This window comes from Myotis daubentonii, chromosome 11 (assembly GCF_963259705.1).
Source record: "Myotis daubentonii chromosome 11, mMyoDau2.1, whole genome shotgun sequence".
Taxonomy (NCBI): Eukaryota; Metazoa; Chordata; class Mammalia; order Chiroptera; family Vespertilionidae; genus Myotis; species Myotis daubentonii.
In genome coordinates this window covers 35,018,953-35,024,656 of record NC_081850.1, presented here as the reverse complement: position 1 = coordinate 35,024,656, position 5,704 = coordinate 35,018,953, and the positions used below count along the sequence as shown (strand labels likewise).

General features: G+C 38.4%; 1 pseudogene; it reads left to right on the top strand.

The window, feature by feature from the left end:
* The first annotated feature begins 1,742 nt into the window (after nucleotides 1–1,742).
* On the top strand, nucleotides 1,743–1,977 carry LOC132212767 (small ribosomal subunit protein eS27-like; annotated as a pseudogene).
* The last annotated feature ends 3,727 nt before the right edge of the window (nucleotides 1,978–5,704 follow it).

Below are 5,704 nucleotides of genomic sequence, written 5' to 3'. Positions count from 1 at the left end.
ACATGCCATTTTACTTAATTCTCACAATACCACAAAGTTGCTATTAGTGCCCTCATTTTACATATGAAAAAATTCTAAGACTCAGAGATTTGAAAAAAAAACCCTAGCTGGTAAATGGAAGGGAATATTTATCCAAGCCTTTCTCTTTCCTGAGCCCTTGCTCTTTCAGACAGTCTCTTGTTCAGAATAAATATGAATCCTATCCTTACTAAATTCAAACTACAACCACATGCCTTTTCTTGAGTCATGCAGTGTGTCTCAATCTAGCCCCAGGCCCAGGGCAAATTCTGATGGCCTGCAGGAACCACTCCTAGAAAAATCAAAGGCATAGGAAGATCAACCACCCAACCAAGCCACCATCAAACCAATGCTTTCACTCAGGAACAAAAATGTACTAGTATAATATGCTGCAATATGCAAAGCACTGGGGGTGATGAGAGTACTTAACCTTACAAGGTGATTGTGATGACTGAGTTGCAACAGCTCCTGCCACATGGCAAGCGTTCAATAGCTGTTAGCTATAAAGAGCCATTCAACATCAGGTTTAAGAGCATGGATGTGGGAGCCAGACAGCTTGTGTTAAAATCCTGACGATATCACTCATAGTGGGTAACCTTAGACAAGTTATTTAATCTCCCTGTGTTTTTCTCCTGTAAACTGGGGGTGACAATAACACCTACCTCAAAGGGTGGTTGTGAGGATAAAATGAGCTAATATAAATGAAGCATTAGAACAGCACCTGGAACATAGTAACAGCTATATGACTAATTTTTATTATTAAGAAAGTGGGGGTTGCATTGAGGATAAAAAGGGTTAGGTGAGATATGGAAAAGCATACATTTACATATACTATTGTGGGGTTTTATATTAATGCAATTTTTTGGCAGGGTGGCTTGGCAACATCCAACAGCACTTTGAATGTTTGTTTCTTCTGATTCATCAATTCCATGCAATTCCAAACCACAGATCTACCAGCACAAATGTGTATGCAGGTGTGTGTTGGGTATTGAGGGAAGCAAGGAGAGGGAAGAAGCAGTAACTGCCTTTACCCAATAAGGATATAAACTAGAACCTTGGGAAGCAACAACATTCGTAAGTGGAAAAATATCCAAAAATCCCCTTCAAGTCAGGAACAGGATAAGAATACCCGCTATCATTGTTTCTCATCAATATCATACTGAAGACCAAGCCATCTACTTAAGAGAAGGAAAATATATAAAGATGGAAAGAAAGAAAAAAATCTGCCACTAAGTGGTTTTTGTTGATTGTTTACACAAAACCCAATAGACTCTATGGAAAATTTATTATTATTGCATTAATAAGTGAACTTAGCAAAGTAGCTAACTATAAGAATAATGTAAAAAGTCAACTGCAGCCCAGCTAGTGTGGCTCAGCGGTTGAGCACTGACCCACGGACCAGGAAGTCAGGGTTTGATTTCCAGTCAGGGCACATGCCCAGTTTGCAGGCTTGATTCAGCCAATCAATGATTTTCTCTCATCATTGATCTCTCTCTCTCCCTCTCTCTCTCTATTCCTCCCTTTCCCTCTCTCTCTCCCTCTCTTTTCCTCTCTCTGAAATCAATAAGAGTATGTATTTTTTCTGTATAGCAGCAACAAACAGGAAACCTAATTTTTAATAAGATGTATAACTTATGTATTTTTCTGTAACACATTATCCCAAAACATAGTGGCTTAAAATAACAAACATGATGGTCTGGCGGTGACAACCTCCTCATGATGACATGCCTCTCACTAAGGATCTCCTCCATCCCTCCCCAGAAGCGGAGAAGAGGGGGCACAAGAAGAAGCGCCTGTGCAGAGCCCCAGCCCCTACTTCATGGGTGTGAAATGCCCAGGATGCTGTAAGATCACCACCATCTTTAGCCTCGCACAGACAGTAGTTCCACTGTCCTGTCAGCCGACAGGAGGAAAACAAGGCTTACAGAAGGATGCTCCTTCAGAAAGAGGCAGCACTGAAAGCACCTCCAATCAAGTGAGTGGGGAGCCATCCCGATAAACACATTCTGGATAACAAACAAAAAACGCGTCATCTCTTACCTCTTGTGGTATCTGAGGGCAGAAATTCGGGAAGGACTCAGCTGGATGGACTGCCTCAGGGTCTCGTACAGGCTGCAGTCACATGTTGGGGGGGAGGGGGGGCGGCTGTAGTCATCCGAAGCCTTGACTGGGGCTAGAGGACCCACTTCCAAGATGGTCCATCCTTGTGGATGGAGTCTGCAGGCCTCAGTTCTTGCTGGGTCTTAGCAGGTCAGTTATCTCCACGTGGACCTCTCTATAAGGCTGCTCGTGTATCCTCATGACATGGCGGCTGTCTTCCTACACAGACAGTGATCTGAGAAAGAGCAAGGAAGAAGGCATAGTACCATTTATGATCTAGTCTCTGAATTACTTCTGCTTTATTTTTTCCCTAGCAGCAAGTGTGTAAGTCCATCCCACACCTAATAAGATCAGCATTAAGCTCCACCTTTTAAAGGGAGGCTTTTCAAAGAATGTGCAGGAATACTTTAAAACCACCAGAGATGTCAAACACAGAAAAAATCTAAGTTACTTAAAAATATATCTAATAAGAGATGGTCAAAACCTTAAAAAGAACATTTTAAAACTTTAATGACAGACATCTGAAAAGACCTAAATAAGGGCAGAGATATATGTTAAGTAGTCTCAATAGCAATTTTCTCAAACTGATTTATTAAATCAATTCACTAACCTAAACCCCCAACAGAACATTAAAAACAATGTTTTTCACTTGAAAAGCAGATTCTGGAACTCATAGGGAAATTCAAAGATCCAAGGATAGAAAATACACTCTTGAAAAAGAAAAAGTACAAGAGTGAGGAACATGCTCCATGTATCTCAAAACTTCTAGTAAAGTTTGATATCAACAGGAGTTAAAAACAGTATGGGATTGTCTCAGAAATAAACAAACTAGAGACCTATACAACTACAGAAATGTGATTTATGCCAGAAGGAACACTGCATGTCACTTGAGGGAGAAGATACTGTTTAATAAATAATGCTGTGACAACAGGTTACCCATGGGGGGTGAAAGCGACATGTATCCCTGTCTGAGGCCATATTCCCAGGCAAATGAAGTCCAGGTAAATTTAAAACTTAAGTGTAAAAGGTGAAACTCTGAAAGTAAAAAATATTTAAGGATATGTCTATGTGGTTTTATGGTATGGAAGTGCTTCTTAAGGAGAAAAAAATGATAACTAAAGAAAATGATTGATAAATATAACTATATTAAAATGAATAAAATTGAACATCAAAAAACAGCGGAAAAGAAATGGACTCACAGAAACAGAGAACATTTTGACTGTTGCCAGATAGGAGGGGAGTTGGGGAGATGGGTGGAAAAGGTGAAGGGATTAAGAAGTACAAGTTGAGCCGAAACCGGTTTGGCTCAGTGGATAGAGCGTCGGCCTGCGGACTGAAAGGTCCCGGGTTCGATTCCGGTCAGGGGCATGTACCTGGGTTGCGGGCGCATCCCCAGGGGGAGATGTGCAGGAGGCGGCTGATCGGTGTTTCTCTCTCATCGATGTTTCTAGCTCTCTATCTCTCTCCCTTCCTCTCTGTAAAGAGTCAATAAAATATATTAAAAAAAAAAAAAAAAAAGAAGTACAAGTTGATAGTTACCAGAATGGTCATGGGGATGTAAAGTACAGCATAGGGAAGACAGCCAATAATATCATAATTACTATGAATGTTGGCAGATGGGTACTAGATTTATCAGCGTCATCACTTTACAAATTACACAAATAATGTCTAATCACTGGGGTGTACACCTGAATAAAATATTGTAATAAAATATTGTATGTCAACTGTAATTGAAAAATAAAAATTTATTTTTAAAAATAATAAAATAAAAATTAAAAAAAGAAAGGGAAAAAGACAAGTCATACATGGAAAAATTATTCACAAAAATATTATTAACAAAAATAATAGTGTCCTGGAGATAAGGTATTTCTTAATTTTCAAGAGTGGGATTACTGTATCAATGTATATGTTGAACTGTTTATTTTAATAGGTATTGATAGAGAGTATTTGAAGAAGCTGTTAGCAACTCAGAGGGCTCATCCCCACCAGCAATAAATGTTATAGCTTTTTTAATTTTTGTCACTTTGAAACATGATGAACAATAAAACTGAATATTTTTCATTGGTTTTTAGTATGCTGTGTTTTGTAATATAAAAGTGGGATTTGGCATCATTTTCTTGTTCCTGGCTCAACTGAAATGGCTGCAGCATATGTTTATTGGGCATTTCTTTTGGTACCTTGTAAATTTCCTATTTATATATATTCTTTCTTTATTAGTCACTGTCTTGGAGCTATCAGCAAATTCAAGATAAGAAAATACTATAATCTGTATACACATTTAAAAGCAGAGATAACTCCCTTAATTTAAGGATATTATTTTGTTTCCAGAAATCCTAGGAAGTCTAGTTAAAAAGGAAAAATTGCACCTTAGCTGGTTTGGCTCAGAGTATTGGCCTACAGACTGAAGGATCCTGGGTTCAATTCCAGTCAAGGGCATGTATCTCAGTTGCAGGCCCTATCTCCAGGCCTGGTTGGGGTACCTGCAGGAGGCAACCAATCGATGTGTCCCTCTCACATCCATGTTTTTCTCTGTCTCTCCCACTCCCTTCCATTCTCTCTAAAAATCAATGGAAAAATATCCTTGTGTGAGGATTAACAAAAAAAGAAAAATTGCTAGAATAAAATAATTTGAAAAGATGGCTCAATAGAAGATAAATACACAAAGATCAATACTTTGTGCCATGCTAGCATAAGCACCTAAAAATGGGAATGTGGGAGACATTTCATTTGCAATGGCAGATAGAGTGAATACAGTATTTCAGAAGAAATTTAACAAGGCAGGCTTAGAACTTCAATAAATAAATAAATCTATAAAATCTTACCGAAAGGAAAGACACACTATTCTGAACAATTCCTCTAGTTTTACCTGCCTAAAAGCAAGGAGCAGGGAATGGCTTGGTACAGGAGAATAATTCAGAGTGCAGGGAAGGTGGCAATTTCACTCAGTCATTCAGCAAGTTTTTATTGGGCACTTACTAAGTGCTAGCCTCAGCTACGTGTGAGTAATAATCCAGACTTAGTCCCTGTTCTCATGGAGCTGATTTAGCAGTAATGAAAGACAAGGTTTTAGAAAATCACAACACATAGAGACATTGAATGTCACCTTGACAGATGTGGAAACTGACGCCCAGACAGAGATGCAATTTGTGAGGTCCATATGGCTAGTAAGTCATCACATTGGGACTAGAACTCACTTCTCTTGACTTTCTCAACATACAGTTCTTCCTCTCAGATTACAGTCTGAGGGGTATAGTCTAATCTAGTACTTAGAGAGATTTTTGTGGTACATTTACACAGAAGGCATTAGACATGAGGAAAACTAGGCATTGTGATGGTGTACAAACTCTTTTAATATGTTCTTAGACAATGAGTAGGGTATATGCAAACAAGGGAATACCGGGAAGGCCATTAAAAATTATGTAAATCTGGAAAAAATCTACATCTGGAAAAACGACTATTTCCTATTATTAAGTGAATAAAAAAGGTTATAGAATATTACATTTATCCTGTATATGTAAAAACATATATGTAAATACTGGTGTGTGAAATTATACAATATGAAAAATTATATGTAACTAGAGGCCCT